The 20,760-nt window shown below is 38.4% G+C and overlaps 1 pseudogene; it reads left to right on the top strand.

The window, feature by feature from the left end:
- The first annotated feature begins 4,629 nt into the window (after positions 1-4,629).
- Positions 4,630-5,518, top strand: LOC107129502 (MAPK-interacting and spindle-stabilizing protein-like; annotated as a pseudogene).
- Positions 5,519-20,760: the final 15,242 nt, after the last annotated feature.

Here is a 20,760-nt window from a genome sequence, read left to right as displayed (position 1 = left end):
ATTGTCTCAAGAACAGAAAATTTCAAGGTGGAAGTGTTTCCAAGCTATTTTTTGTAGCTCAACAAAATTATTCACGCTTTTGACTTTTTTCATTTCTATGTTTCATTATCTTTAGTATGTTAGCCTTTCATTCTCAGACTTGTCACTTCGTGGGTTGAGGGGATGGGCTGCCAAGTTTCAGAACCATTTCCAGCCCATCAGTCTCTGGGTACCTCCTTCAGGATGTGTGTCCACTAGGTCTGCCTAGCTCACCAGTGTGCCGTAGCCTCAGCTTCTAGGCCTTTCTTGTTGTATCTATTGTCAGTCAGTTCTTCCCTGCCCTTTTTCACCCCACCTCATCCTGCAACACCGAGTCTTAATATTCCATCTTTACTGCACTCCAGTGCAGTTCCTTCTCTGAAGCTGATGCTTAACCTTTGGGGAATGCTGATTAATAAAAGACTCAATTCTAAAATGTTTTCCTACTCTTTTAAATAAGTGATATTAGAAAAGAAAAAAGTTAGATTACTACCATGGCAGACACTGTTGTTTGCCTCCTCAACCACAATTTCTTCCCTCTTTCTTAACTAATGAGGTGATTTTTTTAAAGTACCAAACAACTCAAAAAATGTGAGCTTCTCCCAAAGTAATTTCATTTCCCTTTGAATAAGAATGTTGTAGAGGTGGTCATGTGGGCAAAGGGACAATCAGCTTTGGAGAATCCTGCACTATGTTTTACCCAGGTTTCAAAATATATGCTTACAATATATAAACGATTTTCTTGAATTACTGTTCAAGATGGTGAACTCAGCATATCATTTGCCTACTATCCTTTCCTACACAGTACAGAAATAAAAATGAAGAAACAGAAAAAATGAAGAATAAGTAAAGGAGTAAAGATGATGTGTGCCTGTATGCATGCACTTATGTGAGTAGAAAAAAGTAGATGATGTCAAGAAAAGCAAATGAAATTTCAAAAATATCTTGGGATACAAAGCAAATAGTAGTGATTTGACCAAAACCATAGCCTAAAAAATATAGTGGAGAAGCTACACAGGATAGGACAGAAGTAAGAATAAGGGCTGAAAATGGGGATAAAATATGGCACAATTGAATCTATCACCACACACATTTCCCTTTCTCATCCATATACACTGAGAGGAAGCAAAAGATATTAATATCTGCATCCAGATAAAAACAAAGACCAAAAATGACCCCCCAAATCTTCTCCAAATTAATTGAATAAATAGTACAGAAAAGTGAAAACTTTTAGGTTGATGACGCAGAGGAAAAACATTCTCATTCTAGCATTCAGGGCCAGCATCCTGAGAACAAGCTAATTGCTTACTCATCTAAAGTGAAACTTCATATTTGGCATTCCTGGCCCTGTCCTACCTAACCCAGCCACATATTCACAATTCCTACACAAGAGAGAGAGAGAACTGTCAGACCTCTTACCTACAAAAGGAAAAGGAAAACTGTATCAACTACCAATTATATATGTATACACACATATATATGAACAATTAAGAATTAACAGGCAAATAAGGAAAATGAGCATCATGAGAGAAAAATACAAAGAAAAACATAGAAAAACTAACTCTAAAGAAGGCAAGGAAGCATAAATAAAAGATTTTAAAGGAGCACCCCAATTAATATGGAATTCAGAACATATTATAGCTACAAGATATGAACAAGATACTCTGAAAAAGGAGCAACGATAGAGCAAAAAGAGCTACCAGACATTAAAAATATGTTAACTTAAAAACTCAAGAGAAGTACTGGAGATTAAATCAAAGAAGTCTTGTAAGAATATAGTATACATAGCAGAGAGAAAATAAGAAAGAAAACATAAGAATGTCATGGAGAGCCAACCCAATAGGCTTAACATTCAACCAGTAGATGAGAAAGATTTAAAAAAAAAAAAAAAAAAGGCAGAGGGAGTGAGAAAAGTATAAGATTTTTTTAGAGCAAAGAAGAAAACTTTTCAGATTTGAGTAGACTTGGGGTATTGAAAAATAGATTTAAAAAGACTCATGCCTGGAGACATTATCATGTAATACCACAGATAAAAATTATGAGGAAGAATTCCCCAAAGTTCCTAAACACAAAAGACATATTATCAACAAAGGAATAGGGACAGGTGCTATCAGCATCACTGCATATCTGAAGATAATGACAGAATATTTCAAAATTGTAATTGTAGATGTTTTGCAGTCTACAAGTCTATACTCATTCAAATTATCAGTTAACTGTGAGAGTAAAATGAAGATATTTTCAGACTAACAAGGATGTAGAATATTTTTCTCCTGGGTGATCTTTTGGAAACTCACTAGGCCATATAATCCAACAAAATAAGGACAAAAATTTATGCTGATGCTAGAGAAAGGTAAGGACAAATCTCTGCAAGATGGCTGTGCAGCAAGTCTAGAGAGCAAGCAGTATACATTGGAGAAGAGCATGGAGGATTCAAGAAGTGAGGTCACATAAAAGAGAAAAAAAAAGAAGGAATTCAGTAGACTAGATGGTAAGACAGGAGATTTGAAAAACAAAAAAATGAAACTGTGGTGTATATATATATGATGGGATACTGCTCAGCCATATAAAGGAATGAATTAATGACATTCACAGCAACCTGGATGAAATTGAAGACTATTATTCTAAGTGAAGTCACTCAAGAATGGAAAACCAAACATCATATGTTCACAACTCGTAAGTAGGAGGTAAGCTATTAGGATGTAAAGGCATAAGAATGACACAGTGGACTTTGGAGACTCGGGGAAAGGGTGGGAAGTGGGTGAGGAATAAAAGACTACTAATTGGGTGGGGTATATACTGCTCAGGTGATGGGTGCACCAAAATCTCACACATCACCAGTAAAGAACTTACTCATGTAACCAAACACCACCTGTGCCCCAATAACCTATGAAAAGAAAAAAATTTAACATAATGATAATCAAAATTTTAAAAAAGGAAAACAAAAAAATGAAGATATAGTAAATCAAATAGTGCCAGAATAAAAGGGAGGAAAGAGTAGTTCCTCAGAAGAACTTTTTAAAAAATATTACCATAAAAGGGTAAAAAACAGTACATATCCAGGAAAATTAGTACTGAGAGGAAGAAAGAGAGCCAATGAAGGAGAAAAAGAAAGAGTGGCTAAAGAGTTATGAGATAAACAGAGTATATTTAAAAAATTTTCTTCAAGTCACCCAGGTAATTACTGCTTCAAAGTTAAGGAGGGTGAAGATTGAGTAAATGTCTTTGGAAATATAAGTGATTGATGATTTGAAGCAATTTAGTAACATGGTAGGGATGGAATTAGATGTCAAGTGTAAGAGAGTAAATGAGAAGTGAGAAAGTGAAAACAGTGATGATAATTGTTTTTGTCTAATAAATGAATGAAAAAAGCAGGGCAATACGTGGAGGAAATATCAAGGTCCAGAAAAAATCTTGTTATCTGCCTGATGTTTTTAGGATAGAAAGAAAAACAGATATAAATAGAAGGAAAGAACCTGTAAGAAGTGAGTCAAGTAAGGAAATAATAAGGTAAAGGCACACAAGGATATACTCAAGGCTGTGGGTGAAGCTATTAACCTTGGTAGAGAGAAGTTTTCCTGGGAGACAGGAGGGAAGAAGTAGGGGATGTTTGAAAATACATACAGGAAACATTTAATGTGTTGAAGAATGTATAACTTTACAAATTTTGAAGTGAATATGCACTATGAAAGCCATGTTTCTTTTGGTGTCCTTGAAATTATGAATTGTTCATTGCAAAAATATTTTAAACTACTTCCGATAAGGTAGTGAGATATTAAATTTTTATAAAATATTACAAAATTCAGACAAAATCCAATTTCAAGAATGCAGTCATAGATTAGGTTGTAAAAAGCAACACCATTCTCAGTCAATATAAACATATGAAATAAAAACTACAAGTCACAGTTGTCACTGGCAAATTTAACTTGGTGTCCAATTGGTTCCCTAAATGCCAGGTGATACCCCATGATAAATGTGGGTATGCCCATGAATATGTGTTAGTGTGTGTGCATGGGACTTGGAGAAAAGAAAATTGGAAGTAATTGGATTATTTGCTTGTATAAGAAAGTCAAGTCTAGTTTCAGATATTAAAGGCTAGATAAAAGTCATTAGTTTTGAAGCTAATTACTTCCAATTTTCTTTTCTCCATTTATCCTTAAAGCATTGTATGAAAAGGAAAGAATCATTCCTTGCCAACTGTTGCTTTCCTATCATTCCTCCAAGAGATAAGTTAGGATATTGGTAAGACTGTATTTAATGAGACCCCAAACCAACAACTTAATAGAGTTTTCTTCTCATATAATAGGTTAGTGATGGGTAATCCTGAAATCGTGTAGTTGCTTTCTCAATTTAGTCATCCCAGGACGAGAGTACGTTCTTGTCACTTCGCCATTTATAGAGTGTTGTTTTCATGTAATAGTTCAAAATGGCCCACAGTCATGATCATATATATTTCAAGCAGCAGTCTAAAGGAAGAGGAGAAGAAAAGGACATACCTTTGGGAACATGAGTTGAAAGTACACCTATTGAAGAGGAGCCACGTGCTGCTGGTGTTGCAGCCACTGCTCTGGCTGCAGTCAGTCAGGCTGCGCCCACTTCTTCAGGGCCCAGTCCCTCGGACCCATCGCCCCTTCTAGACCCTACTGTGGTCTGGGATATTGCCGGGAGAATGTCTGATGAATTTTCTTTGGCAGATGCACTACCTGAGCACTCCCCTGCCAAAACCTCTGCTGTGAGCAATACAAAACCTGGCCAACCTCCTTAAGGCTGACCAGGCTTCAACCCTTGGAATAATCTGAGTGCTCCACCTTCGGTGCCATCTGGACTCCCACCAAGTGCAACACCCTCCACTGTGCCTTTTGGACCAGCATCAACAGGAATGTATCCCTCCGTGCCTCCCACCAGACCACCTCCAGGACCACCAGCACCCTTTCCTCCTTCTAGACCGTCATCCCCCCAACCTGGTGGTCCTTATCCAGCCCCAACTGTGCCAGGCTCTGGGGCCATATCCTACACCAAATATGTCCTTTCCAGAGCTACCCAGACCATGTGGTGCACCCACAGATCCAGATGCAGCTGGTCCTTTATGTCCATGGGGATCCATGTCTTCTGGACCTTGGGCGCCAGGAATGGGAGGGCAGTATTCTACCCCTAATATGCCATATCCATCTCCAGGGCCATATCCCGCTCCTCCTCCTCCCCAAGTCCCTGGGGCAGCATAACCTGTTCCATGGGGCACCGTTCCATCAGGAACCTGGGGACCACCAGTACCATATCCTGCCCCTACAGAATAGTATCCCACACCAGGATGCTATCCTACTCCCAGTAATCCTTTCCAAGTGCCTTCAGGACCTGCTGGTGCTCCACTGATGCCTGGTGGCCCCCATTCTTACCACTGAGTTAACAATGGACGAAGAGATGACGCTTTGCTTTTTGAAGTACATATATATGCACATGAATGCATATATAAAAATTGCTGGTTTCACTATTAGAGGGCATTCATGAAAGACAAATCTTGTGCCTCTCAGAGAAGATAACTGCCTCTTGTACTTGGATGTGTAGTACATCATATGTACACAATCAGATAAAAGCGTAGAAGTAAATCATTCAGCTGTGATTTTTTATTTGGTTTTCATGGAAAGTTAAAGTATATTGAATAGCTCTTTGACAGAATTTGTTTAAACTATGAAACTACACGCTTAAAAATCTAAGATGTGGATTATTGTTAGAATCTGCAATTTCATTGACAAATTATTTCAAGTATTTTTCTATAATCACTTTCTCCTTCTAAATAAATAAACTTTGAGAATAACCCATCATAACCCAAAGAAATGATGCCTCAACATTTTGCACTGCTCTGTCGGACAAATTCAACTGGTCCTCTTGAGATCGTATTTTGGATATGCATTTTTAAACTGTCAGTAATTATTGTCAGATGTGGAGTTCAATAGCCAGCCAGTGTTCATTTTTATCCTTGAGCTTTTAGTAAAAACTTCCTGGTTTTATTTTTAGGCATTGGGGCATACAGCACTAAAGTCTGCTATTTATGGAAACTAACTTTTTTGTTTTTAATCCAGGTCAACATGTATGTAAATTACATTTTTAGATAATTGATTTAAAAAAAAAAAAGGAAGTACACCTATCACTTGCAGTCACATTTTATTTACCAGACTTAAGTCACATGGTCACACTCAGTTGCAAGGAAAGCTAGAACATACAGTCCTCATTTTAGGCAACTATATACTCAGTTAAAAAGCTTGGGTTCTATTACTGTAAGAGATAAAGAGATACTTAGAGATGAATGTTTCACCCATAAAGCTTTTCCTCAGTTAAAGCAAACATACCGATATCAAGCAGATAAGGGTAGCCTCTCTTCAGTTCTTATAAGAACTGAACCTCAGGGAACAGAATGGAATGGAATGTAAATAATAACTTTTATCTCTTTCAAGCATATGAATATTTAGGTAGTAGAAGATGGTAAAATAAAATGCTGGATATTAATTATTTTTAAAATTAATTTTTCCCGAAACTTAAACTATTCTTAAGCATTTTTATGATTAAGTGAAACTTTCATTCACTCTACCTACAACTAATTAAGCATATATCTCATAATCCACACTTTGCTAAGCATTGTGAAATATTCCGAAGAAAAATATGATATGATCTCTATTCTCAAGGAATTTACAAGAACTTACAGTTTGGGTAGAAAACAAATTTAACATTCACAAGGCTTTTCAAGAACAATTAGGTGCTGAGTTGTGTGATACTTCTTTTATGAATACAAAAGGAGGCCAAATTAAAGATAGGCCCCTGTTAGCTGCAGAAGATTAAAAGCCTGTGTGGAAAACTGAAATTTGAATTGATCATATAAATATAGGTAGAATTTATTTATAAAATCTTTCATATGTTAACTCTTAAAAGGTGTATTTGTAGGATTCATTCTAGAGAATAAAGATACTGAATGCAGAAGATTAAAAGCCTTTGTGGAAAACTGAAATTTGAATTGATCATATAAATATAGGTAGAATTTATTTATAAAATCTTTCATATGTAAACTCTTAAAAGGTGTATTTGTAGGATTCATTCTAGAGAATAAAGATACTGAAGTTTAAAATTCTAATTTGTTGCTGGTGATAGTTTAAAGGATACAAGTGGCTGATTCAGTATATAAGCCAGTTTTATTTCTGTGTTTTTGCTTTAGATTGTATCCACAAGTACCAGCGGAGTACCTGACACATAGTAGACACAAGTAAGTATTTGTTAAATAAGTTTCTTTTTATAATAGTGTTTCCTTTATTGTTTGACCAAGAACTTTTAAAAATTGAGCTATAGCTTTTTTAAACATTGAAGTGTTCCAAAGTATAGAAACCTTAAGTGAACAGTGCTATACACCACTTAATACAACTGATAGATGTAGGAGGAAGATAAGGGAGGGTCCCCGTTAGAAGCTCCCACTCGCCTGGGCTTGGGGAGGATGGGGTGTAGCCTCAGGAAATTCATGCCATTTGCAGGGGGCAGGAGCCTGGGCTCGTCAGTTCCTGTGTGATGACCTGGGATTCAATCTGTGAGGTGGACGCCTGTTAACAGGAACCCCTCTCGCTTTGCAAAGTATTTTTTTCCTTGTTGCCCAGTAAATTCCATTCCCTCTCACCCTGCAAAGTGTCTGCATGCCTAACTTTTCCTGGTCATGTGGCAAGAACCTGGTTTTTTTCCTACAACATTTTGGCACCCAGAACTTGGGACCTGAAGAAGCGTGAGTGAAATGTGGACCGAAAACCTCTCACTTTCATTTCTAAGTATTTTGTTCCTATGACATTTTTCTTCTTTTTTTTGAGGACAGTAACAGCACCTATCTTTTCGTTTACAATATGGGAGGTGGTCCACACCCACCACAACAGCCACAAGCTTGTCTGCAGGATGGTTGGGCAAGCAGTGGCTCCCCACCCACCTTCCCTCCCAGCTGGGTGGGGTGCATGGCCCTGACTGCCACACATGTGTACAGTATCCAACCGCACAGCAGGAATGAGCCACAGCCACCACCCAGGCCCCAGGGCCGCCTTGGGGGCTCCGGCTCTGCACAGCTGGCTGACCAGACTCCTGCTGGATCCATGTCTAGGGGGAAAGGAACCAATTTGAAAAGGAATAAGAAGTTCTTCCCCCAGGCATCTTTCCAACCCTGCACTTTAACTTTTGTTTCCTTTTCTCTATCTAGTCAGCAGTTAATTTTTATGTGAGAGAGTTTTTTTTTTTTTTTTTTTTTTTCTTTTTGGAAAACATTTTCACCAGGCCAGGACCCCAGTGATCACTGTTTATATTCTCTGTAAAGTTTTAGTTATGAAAAATGATTTGTGAGATTGGTCTTAAGCGATAGCCAATCCGGTGTGCGTTCCGTGACTTTCTGAATGGTCAGCAACAAACTTTGCTATAGGCCTCCATCTTGTTTTAGGTCCTTGAGAGCATGATGTGTAACCCCCGGCAATGCTTTTTTAAGTGTCTGCACAGCCAAGATTCAATCCTGGCTTAGGAAACGACTCCTTTCTGCTTTGATATCTGTGCGACCTTTGCCTTTTATTGATTCTCTTCCTCTGCATGAACTACCTTGGATTTTCCTTTCCCTGAGCTTTCAGTAAAGTTTGAAAGCCAGAAATATTGGCCGCTTGGCACAGCTAAAGTCAGGTAATAAGGGTGTTAAAAGGATTTTCTTAAAGAGCATTCAGCTTAATTAAAAGTGGATATCCAAATTATAGGTATGTTTAAAAGATCTTAATGTTTTTCTCTTCTGGGATCTTCTTTGGCTGGAAGAAGTGGTTTTTGTTTTGTTTTGTTTCATTTTGAGACAGAGTCTCACTCGATTGCCCAGGCTGAAGTGCAGTGGCGCAATCTCAGCTCACTGTAACCTCCGCCTCCCAGGTTCAAGTAATTCTCCTGCCTCAGCCTCCCAAGTAGCTGGAATTACAGGCACCTGCCACTGTGCCCAGCTAATTTTTGTATTTTTAGTAGAGACGGGGTTTCACCATCTTGGCCAGGCTGGTCTTGAACTCCTGACCTGTGATCCACCTGCCTCAGCCTCCCAGTGGAAAAAGTTTTCTTCTCAGTGAACAGAATTCTTTTTCTCCATTTTGCCTGCCACTTTCAATGAATACATGAGAAGGGAGAGACCTCTTTTTTCCTAATGGAACCCCAGGAGAATTAAAAGTGCATAGATCCCTCTCAAAATCTGTTTTTGCCCCCAGTTATGCCTGTGTATTAGGCCTTAGAAGCTATGTGTTTTCCTGGCCCTGTCTCTTAAAGGGCTCCACCAGGAGGCCAATAATCCAAATAGAAGATTGGCAAGCAGAAGATCTTATGGCAACTGGGTTTTCTTCTGCCTGTCTGTGTAATTTTGTGTGTGTGTTGTATTTGTGATGTCTATAAAAATAGCTCAAATTAATTGACCTAAAGGAAGATGAGTGCTTGCATCAAATATTTTTCAAAGGGAAGATAAAAGCTGTGATACTTTTAAATTCATGTGACTTTAATCTTTGAGAAATAAAAAGAGCCTTAAAGATTATTGGGGTCAGGTGCGGTGGCTCACGCCTGTAATCCCAACATTTTGAGAGGCCAAGGCATGTGGATCATTTGAGGTCAGGAGTTCGAGACCAGCATGACCAACATGGTGAAACCCCATCTCTACTAAAAAAAAAAAAAAATACGAAATTAGCCAGATGTGGTGGTGCATGCTTGTAATCCCAAATACTTGGGAGACTAGGGCAGGAGAATCACTTGAACCCGGGAGGCAGAGGTTGCAGTGAGCCGAGATAGTGCCATTGCACTCCAGACTGGGCAACAGGAGCTAAACTCCATCTCAAAAAAAAAAAAAAAAAAAATTAATGGTAAAATCCCAGATGTCATCAAAATGTAAGTGAGTGAACTAAATTATGCAGGTCTGATAATAGGTTTGCTAAATGTTTTAAAATTATAACTGCTTTTTGGGTTTTGAGAATTCTTTGAATTGCCTGCTCCACAAATGATAAGGCCTGGGGATATATAAAATTGACTAGGCCCTGTTGTTTCCTGACTTTTTAATGATCGCCATTCTAACTGGTGTGAGATGGTATCTCATTGTGGTTTGATTTGCATTTCTCTGATGGCCAGTGATGATGAGCATTTTTTCATGTGTCTGTTGGCTGTATGAATGTCTTCTTTTGAGAAATGTCTGTTCATATCCTTTGCCCACTTTTTGATGGGGTTGTTTGTTTTTTTCTTGTAAATTTGTTTGAGTTCTTTGTAGGTTCTGGATATTAGCCCTTTGTCAGATGAGTAGATTGCAAAAATTTTCTCCCATTCTGTAGGTTGCCTGTTCACTCTGATGGTAGTTTCTTTTGCTGTGCAGAAGCTCTTTAGTTTAATGAGATCCCATTTGTCAATTTTGGCTTTTGCTGCCGTTGCTTTTGGTGTTTTAGACATGAAGTCTTTGCCCATGCCTATGTCCTGAATGGTACTACCTAGGTTTTCCTCTAGGATTTTTATGGTATTAGGTCTAACATTTAAGTCTCTAATCCATCTTGAATTAATTTTCGTATAAGGAGTAAGGAAAGGATCCAGTTTCAGCTTTCTACTTATGGCTAGCCAATTTTCCCAGCACCATTTATTAAATAGGGAATCCTTTCCCCATTTCTTGTTTCTCTCAGGTTTGTCAAAGATCAGATGGCTGTAGAAATAGGAACACTTTTACACTGTTGGTGGGATTGTAAACTAGTTCAACCATTATGGAAAACAGTATGGCGATTCCTCAAGGATCTAGAACTAGATGTACCATATGACCCAGCCATCCCATTACTGGGGATATACCCAAAGGATTATAAATTATGCTGCTATAAAGACACATGCACACGTATGTTTATTGCAGCACTATTCACAATAGCAAAGACTTGGAATCAACCCAAATGTCCATCAGTGACAGATTGGATTAAGAAAAAATGGCACATATACACCATGGAATACTATGCAGCCATCAAAAAGGATGAGTTTGCGTCCTTTGTAGGGACATGGATGCAGCTGGAAACCATCATTCTTAGCAAACTATCACAAGAACAGAAAACCAAACACCGCATGTTCTCACTCATAGGTGGGAACTGAACAATAAGATCACTTGGACTCAGGAAGGGGAACATCACACACAGGGGCCTATCATGGGGAGGGGGGAGGGGAGAGGGGGGAGGGGGGAGGGATTGCATTGGGAGTTATACCTGATGTAAATGATGAGTTGATGGGTGCAGCACACCAACATGGCACAAGTATACATATGTAACAAACCTGCACGTTATGCACATGTACCCTACAACTTAAAGTATAATAATAATAAATAAATTAAAAAAAAAAAAAAAGAAAAAAATTGACTAGGCCCTTAAGTATGCTAGAAGGAATCAAACCTTGGCTGCACCTACCACATAATTAAAGCTACTGGCTAGGTTTTATATTAAAGTTAAAAATTGCTGGGAGTTACCATTATAACATTATAACGTTAAAACATGAAACTACTAGAAATAGATTTACATGTTTGGTGTGTAAGAACAGTAAATTTTTTTAGTAAAAGATTATAAAAAGGCATGGAAATATAAATTCTTGCCTAGGGTTAAAGAATTGTTTTAAATTAGGTAAGATAAAGCTAAAGTTCAAACAAGCAGTGGAAGGATTGTAAAAATTAATCTTGCAAAAATTCCATGTGTGAACATATTGACTAAATTCAAAAGGGTATTATATGGTTTTTCTGTAAATTGAGCATTGAAATAAAAGCACAACAAGGTACTCTTAAGGCACTAATCTGCTCTTTATCAAAATTTATAAAGGGTTATAAAACGTTTTTACTTTTTTACACTTCCGAGTCATTTTGGCAAAATAAATAACTTATGGTAATCTGGAATTCTGTTTCATAACATCAAGTATTTTAAACCTCTGCATATTTAAAAGGCTTCCCAAAATCAAACTTCAGTTTCAAAATTGTCTTTGCTGTTGCCTGGCTTTTGGATGCTACAGAGAGCCCCTGGAGTATTTAAAAGAGAAGTAAACAGGATTATTTGACATGTGTAGCTGCATGGGATTGCCAAAATGGTGTTCAATCTTCTTTAGGTTATATTTTGGTGGTTAATACTAATATATGTTTGAAAATTGTATGAGATTTCTAAAGTTCTAATGTCTAAAGTATATGCTATCAATCATAATTAAGGTAGTTTTGTTAACTTATTATAAAACACAGAGATAATGAAACTTCTATGTCAATTGTGTTTCTAATTGTAACTACCCTGGACATTTTGTTATTCACAGACAATTGTCTTGTTTCAATCCTTTTCAAAAGATGGTTTATAATAAGCTATAGTACTCTGACAGGTGCTCTCCAATACAGATTTCTGATAACTTTGGAAATGTGACATTGGAATAAATGAAACATGCACAGGATTCATGAAGAGCCAAAATGTTCACTGATATCAAGCAACACAAGAGTTAACTAAATGGACTGAACTCATAGAAAACTGAAGCAATCTTTTTGACTTTTGCTTGGAATATTGTTGATCCTTGTTTCGTTTTTCAGTGTCAAGGAAATTTATTTTGAAATATTTACAGCCTTTAATAATTGAGTAAAGTATACTCCTCTCAACAAAATTTGGAGTATATTTGTCTCTCTTTCTGCTTGGCTTTTCCAGAATATGGATATTAGTTATCAGTATTTTTTTTTTTTTTTTTTTTTTTTTTTTTGAGAGTCAGAGTCTCACTCTAAGGCTGGAGTGGAGTGGCACAATCTTGGCTCACTGCAACCTCCACATCCCGGGTTCAAGCAATTATCCTGCCTCAGCCTCCCAAGTAGTTGGGATTACAGTGTGCACCACCATGCCCAGCTAATTTTTATATTTTTAGTAGAGATTGGATTTCACCAGGTTGGCCAGGCAGGTCTTGAACTCTGGACCTCAGGTGCTCCTCCTGCCTCAGCCTCCCAAAGTGCTGGGATTCCAGGCGTGAGTCACCGTGCCTGTCTGTTATGAGTGTTCTTAACTCATGGCAATATAGTTGTTTGAATCATTGCAATAAGAATCTATTTTCTTTTGCAACAGGATGCAATTGGAGAAACTGGTTGTTTTACCAAGGCTTTAACTGGAAGGGTATATGCTTTCCTTTAAAGAGTCAAGTTCAACTTGCTGATAAAAGCCCCTTGAGAAAACTGGTCTCATACCTTTGTCTATTCAGTCCTTATAATTTTTCTGACATGTAGTAAGTAAAGAATGTCACTTCCTGACAGACCCAGGAGCTCCAAGTTTATCTTGGAACCTTAAGAGGAGAGGATTACCCAACTCACAGGTATTTGAGGGTACAAACCCATGGCTGGACTTGGCTTTAAAAGGTCTTATCTGAGATTCCTTGTGGAACAGAGTTCCATCAAAGCCAATCTAAAATTCCTGTTTCTGAAAGAAATAATTATTCTTGCTGCATTTTATGCAAATAATCAGGCCAAGTATAAGACTAAAGTCTATTTTGCAAACTTGGTCCTATCATGATTTGTTTTTTTTACAAAAATGAGGACTGAAGAGAGAGAAATTATGTTTCAAAACTTATCATACCTTTGTCATTAGATTCTACATTCATTAGCTGTTTTTAAGATTTTGCCTACATTTTAGACTAACCCTTCTTGTTCCTGTGAACTGACCAGCAATCTCCAGCTCCAGTTCAGAAGGAACAAGAGGGTTGAGTAATGTAAAAATCTAGATCAATATTCTAGTTCTATGTAATTATCCTGCAGATCCTTCCAGGTCATGGGAATAAATAGGATGTTTATCACTTGCAGGTTTCCTTTTTGGGAAAGTAAGAATAAGGGAGCTAACCAGAGCCAAGCACCCAAGCACCATGCACCCAAATCTTAGCAAGCATAACTATAGCGACAAGTTATCTGGGCATATCACAAGACATCCTTTTCCTTCCCTTGTTGGAGGAGGACTCCATTTCACAGCTATACCCTAGCATTTGGCTTATGATAAGGAGTCCATGCAACTCCTCCTGAGACACATTTTGTCCCAAATTCAATTCCAAGCTTTGATTCAAAACCCTAGGAAGAAAAAATGGATCTGAGGGATCCAGAGTCAAACGATAATAGAAGTTAAAAGGTGGCCGGGCATGGTGGTTCATGCCTGTAATCCCAGCACTTTGGGAGGCCGAGGCGGGTGGATCACGAGGTCAGGAGATTGAGACCATCCTGGCTAACACGGTGAAACCCCATCTCTACTAAATATACAAAAAATTAGCCAGGCATCATGGCGGGCACCTGTAGTCCCAACTACTTGGGATGCTGAGGCAGGAGAATGGTGTGAACCTGGGAGGAGGTGGAGCTTGCAGTGAGCGGAGATCACACCACTGCACTACAGCGTGGGCGACAGAGTGAGACTCTGTCTCAAAAAAAAAAAAAAAAAAAAAAAAGGTTAAAAAGCATGACTGATTCCTGCCAATTAGGCCAATCTTCCCATTTCATGGATAAAGGTCATGCTAGTATCCACGGCATAAATGAGGTCTAGGGAATTCAAAGGCTACTGACAGCAGGGGAGGTAGGGTGTAAGTGGGTAAGAGCAGATACTCCCACTCCCTGCCCCCCCACCCTGTTAACATGGGTGAAAGCCACTTTGACACTCATGACCCTGTTGCAGTTGCCAGGACTTGCGGATACAATAATGGAGGAAAGAAAGAGCAATGCCTCGCTTTCTCTCTCTCTCATGTACCCCAGTTATTTGCTAGGAAGAGATGAGAACCAGGGATGCCTGCTCCCCTCTTTCTAGATCATTAGGCATTCATCTTCAGTCTGTACCCCTTTCGAATGCATCCCAACCCCTGGGACTCCTTTGAAACAGGAGTCTTTTTTCCTTTTTCCTCCTCTGTCCTCTCTTAGATAGGTAATTGTGTCTCTGTACTACAGGACACTCTCCTCAGATGCATCCTCCAATCTTGCCAGAGTTAATTTCCCAAACCTTAGACTGGTTGGCTTAGGATTGGTCTCGGGGGAAAGGAACCCAGAAGCCTGACATGCCGACAAAATGGGAAAAGATTTTTTACCGGCTGGGCTTTTGGCCTCCCTCTCCCTGTGCAAATTGGTAAAAGGCCGTGGGATTTTTAGGCTGTCCTTACTCCACCTTTTATTCATTTCGATGCATGTTTTCTAATAACTCGAATTGTCTCTTCTCCCCTTCAGGCCATCAGACTCTAAATGGTCATGCAACTGGGGCCTCAAACGATGGCTCTTTTTGCCAGGGACACTTAGATAGTCCTCTGATGGAGCTCTAGCTAATGTTTTCCCCAAACAGCACTCCCTGTCAGCAGGAAGCAGTTAAGATCGTTCTTTGTCCTTATCCTTATCCTAACAGCACTTAGATGTACTTCTTTAGTGGGAGGAATGACAGACATAGGAGGAAGATAAGGGGAAGGGTCCCCGGAGAATCTCTGACCAGCCTGCGCACTGGGAGGATGGAGTGGAGCCTTGTGAAGTTCATACCATTTGCAGTGGGGAGGAGTCTGAGTTCTTCAGTTCCTATATGGTGACCTGGGATTCAGTCTGTGAGATGGGGCCTGTTAACAGGAACTCCTCTTGCTTTGCTGAGAGTTTTTTTCCTTTTTGCCCAGTAAATTCCATTTCTCCTCACTCTGCAAACTGTTTGTGTGCCTAACTTTTCCTGTTCATGTGTCAGGAACTCATTTTTTTCTACAACATAACACCACCCAAATCAGGATTTATAACATTTCCAACACTCCATAGAACTCCCTTATGATTCCTCCTAGTCAGCACCTAAATCATCCCACCTCACCCACCCCTCATTAGCCACTATTCTGATCTCTATAACATAGACTACTATTTCGGATTTTGAACTTCTTATGAAGGAAATCATATGGTATGTCACTCACTATTTTTCAATTTGTTGCCATCCTGGCCTTAATTTGTGAGGCTTTTTGATACTTGAAAGAGATATTTCCCACCCTCTATTTTAAAAGACTTTTCTTATGGGAGAACCTAATAACAGTGTGGAAAATGTTTTTTATTATACAGTTTTATACATTAAAGATGTCATTGATCTTTAGACTTCAAAGACAGGTTGTGCTTACCATAAGGATAAACCAAAATCAGCATAACTTTTATCCTCCATCATTGTAGCACAACTTGGTACTTCTAAAATGACAGCCAAGTTAATTTGCTGTGATTTTTTTATTAAAACAGACCTGGAAATTCCCTGAGAAGTTTGGGCCAATTACAAACTTAGAAGCACAGTCCCCACCCTAATTTCTAAAGCCAACTGCATGTTTAAAGAGTCCCCCAAAACAGGTTAGTTTTGATAATTTGCTATAAGGACTCCAATAACTCACTGAAAGCTGTTATACTCATGGTTATGGTTTATTAAAGGGAAGGGGTACAGGTTAATATCAGCCAAAGAAAGACACACATGGAACATTGTCCAGGAGAGTTTCAAATGTGAAATTTCACTTGACTTCTAGCCATGAAATCAGGGTATCACTGTTCTGTCATCTACATGGGACAGCATGTATATAGTGTTGCAAATCAGGGACGTTTACCTGAGTATAGTGTCCAGTGGTTTTTTTGGGGGGAGGCTTCATCATATAGGCATAATTGATTGATTGTTGCCCATTTGGTTAATCTTAGAATCCAGGACCATTGATACTATGATGCTGTGTGACCCAAAGCTCCCCACTTAAGTTATATTGTTGGTACTTTTGGTTGTCTAGCCCCCAAAATAGAACTTTATATGTGTGGCTAGTCCCCACCCTAAATTACCTTGCTAGATACCTAGTTTGACCCAAGTCCTCCAGACAGACAATCCTATAAGGCTAGGCCTTCTCTTTTGAGCAAGCCCAAATTCTTTACTTACTACATGTCTTTTGAATCTCTACTTCTCTATATGGAGAATTTGTTGCTTTTAAACCCTAAAATTAAATTCTTTTTTCAAAATGCATCCCCTCAGTGATTAATTCCATGAGTTTTTATTTTGAAAAACTCTGAACGATCATGAAGTATCTCAACATATTTGACAAGAGAATTAATATCAAAGTAAGGGTACTAACGTTTTCTTTCCCCGCTAATTGTCTAATACATATAAGTATGAGAATTCTGCCAAGATTACTAAACTTGAGCATTCCTTTTAAAGTTGGGCAATACTTACAAAATAAAATTGAGAGTTTCCCAGTAGACTCTAATGCCAGAACTGACAATGAATGGAAAACGAGGCCAAGTAGCAGCATTTCAGTTATTTTCAGGTTTGGGGGTTGGGCAAGCATACAACACTCCCTCAAGAAAGAATGAAACTCCTAAAGAACTCTATAAGAAACAGTAAATTTCTCAAAAATTATATCTAAATTTTGAAAAAAATATTATTTTATGTAAATGTGTTGAAGAGTAATCACTATGGAACTATTACTATTATAGTAAAAGTGAAATTAAAATATTTAAAAGTTAAGGGGCTGCTTAGTATTATTCATGTCAAGTTTCTGTTTAAAATAATTTTCAATGACTATTTTGATAGATTTAGTACGCTTCCGTGTTTAGATATGAGTTGCCAGGTTTTTCTTTCCTTGTTAAGATATTTAACAAGTTCTGTGTTTCTACAGAACTTAAATGGATGAAACAGGCTGGAGACTGAAATGCCACCTTAGCAGCTCGAACAGGAATAGGGAAATTGAAGTCAATCAAATCACAGGCCAGGAAGGCAGCTTTTACAGAATTATGGGTCAGGATGGGCAAGGTTCAAGTCAGGCGTAAGATGCGGATTTCATAGACTCAAGAAGCTGAAACTAAAATATTTATTTAGCTAGCTCTCTTGGTTAAGTTGAATTTTCATCCATTAATTCAATTGATATATATTAAGCAACTACTATGAGTTGGCAAAGTAACAAGACAAGAAAACGATGTTGCAGCTTTTATAGATGATAGCTGACTTGCTGAACACCTGCTTGCTGTTGGCCAGGCATTGTGCTATGCTCTTCTTTCTGATACTTAAGTTTATTAATTATTATCTAGGTTAAACAAATAAGGAAATTGAGTCTCTGACACATTTACCATTTAACTGAAAGAAAACATCTCAGAGCCACTTGGCCTATGCTCTAAAGTGGAAACTTCTTCCTGTCAAAGGCCCCTGCTAGTTGTCGTGGTCACAGTTTCTCAGTGATAGAAAAAGTATCTTTATCTTCTCTATCACTTTCAGCTTCTGTGGTGGATACAGAACCACATCTTTTGGCAAACTGTGAAATTTCATAAAGAAGGGCAACCTCAGGACTGATGACAAACCAATTATGGGTTACTTTATTTTTTTCTTTATTAAAAATACTTTTTTTTTCCACCTAAGATATCAGTATTTTCTAGAAAACGAGATGCTCAGTCTGATTACAGCTCTATCACTTGTTTATTTTGCCATTATGCAGAGGAAAAAAATAGGGATAATTAATTTTAGCATATCAGTATTTAAACTATATATTCAAGATTGTATTAAAATAAGATCTTCCCTAAGAATGTGATATTGGTTTCACTAATATCTCATTTTAAAATGTAAAATCTTAGTACAATTAATTAATGAACAAAGTGAAACATTGTCCTTGCCTGAACATAAAGTCTCAGATTTAAATACTCTGCACAGACTTGGCTATTTAACGACTAAAGTGAATTTTTACAAATAATTACTGACATAGATGCTCTTTGGGAGAATGTCTCCTTTTTTTAACGTTCACAAAGACACAGCAAGGCCTTTTAAATACATACATAAGCCAGACAAGATTAAGTGGCAATTTTATTATGTATGTAGCACTAATTATTGTTTTTTCTTTTATGAAAGTAGAAAGAATGTAATATCCTCTTGTAGTTTGAGACTCTGAAAGTGGACAACTATATTCTAGAAATAGCAAGTTTGTGTGTTGAGACGACCTTCCACCTGGTATGAGTAGGGGTTACCAATACCTACAGCTGACATCAGTCTCAGAATTTTGTCTTTTTCTGTTTAGCTATCTTCTGACCTGATGGAACCAACTCAACTTGCCAGATGTCACAAGTTTAAAAAATAACATTTTAAAAAGCATTGTTTACTAAAAATATAAATGTAGTTTTTATGTTGAGTAAGCATAGCTTTTGACATATCCAAAATTAAACTTTATTTTTTTGTCTTACAGTTTTTTTAATTTTTACTTGGTGCTGGAGGTGGCTGGAGTTGATTGGTGGGGATTTCCTGTACTTAGATGAAAACTCTGGTGGGATCTATGTTGTTTGCTTTTAAGTAATATAACATTTCATAATCGTTGTAGGTCACAAACACTATTCCAATTATACTCTTGCAACTAGACTATAGTACTACGCAATAATAAAAGTTCAGAGTTGAATTTAGTATTAATTCGTTTCCTTTTACCCCAGCATAAGCCTACTTCAGGCTGAGAGCCCACACTGAGGAAGTAGAGTGGACCTTCTCCTCTTTCCTTTCTCCATATCACAACATCCTCCCACCCCACTTATCTCTGTCATTTCCAAGGCTACACATGTCCCTTAGTAGTTGGGGGATTGAGAAAAGATCAGGAAATCAGGAGATATAGGAAGCTTCTCTCTCTTTATTTATTTACTCATTTATTTGAAACAGAGTCTCGCTCTGTCTCCCAGGCTGGAGTGCACTGGTGTCATCTCAGCTCACTACAACCTCTGCCACCTGGGCTCAAGCAATTCTCATACCTCAGCCTCCCTAGTAGCTGGGATTACAAGCTTGCATCACCATGCCTAGCTAATTTTTGTATTTTTAGTAGAGAAGGGGTTTCAACATGTTAGCCAAGCTAGTCTCAAGCTCCTGGCCTCAAGTGATCCACCTGCCTCTGCCTCCCACAAGTGCTGGGATTACAGGTGTGAGCCACTGTGTCTGGTCAGATATAAGAAATTTCTTGCTTGGTTGCAAAGCCCAGAGGTCTCCTTCTCTGGATCTAAAGACAAGGGTTCCTGGCAAGTTCTAGTAAAGGATTAAAACAAACTTTTTCTTGGGAAACACTTTTGAGGACTCTTTGAAGGTTCCCAACTAGACCCTCCCAACTCCTGCATTTCTCTGGCTGATGCATCTTTCTTTCCTCCACTCCTGGGAAATCTGCTGTGCACCTACACTTTCTTTATTGAGGGGAATTCCTTACTCCTCCAGATGGTTTTATTGGAGAGAACCTGTGATGGTTAATTTCACGTGTCAACTTGACTTGCCTAAGGCATGCCCAGATAGCTAGTAAAACATTATTTCTGGGTGTGTCTTTGGGGGTACCTCCAAAAGAGATTAGTATTTTTATTGCTAGTCTGAGTAAAGAAGATCCACCCTCGACAATATGGGCATAACCAATGTGTAGACCTTCCTGATAGAACAAAAAGTCATAAGCAGAGCAAATTTGCTCTCTTCTGGAGCTGGGACACCAATCCTCTCCTCCTGTTGCACATCAGTGCTTCTGGTTTTTGGGCCTTGGACTCTGGCACTTACACCAGCACCCCACTCCCACCTCCACTTCTCCCTGGGTTTTGGCCTCAGAGTGGGAGTTACACTATTGGCTTCCCTGATCCTCAGGCCTTTGGACTCAGACTGAATCACACTACTGGCTTTTCTGGTTCTCCAGCTTGCAAACAGTGTATTTTCGGACTTCACAGTATCCATAATCACATGAGCTAATTCCCATAATAAATTCCCTCATCTATATCTATGTCTGTATCACCCATTATCTATCTATCTATCTATC

The sequence above is a fragment of the Macaca fascicularis genome, chromosome 4, assembly GCF_037993035.2.
Source record: "Macaca fascicularis isolate 582-1 chromosome 4, T2T-MFA8v1.1".
Lineage (NCBI taxonomy): Eukaryota > Metazoa > Chordata > Mammalia > Primates > Cercopithecidae > Macaca > Macaca fascicularis.
Note: the sequence above shows the minus strand (reverse complement) of the source record. Positions and strands in the feature narration are given on the sequence as shown.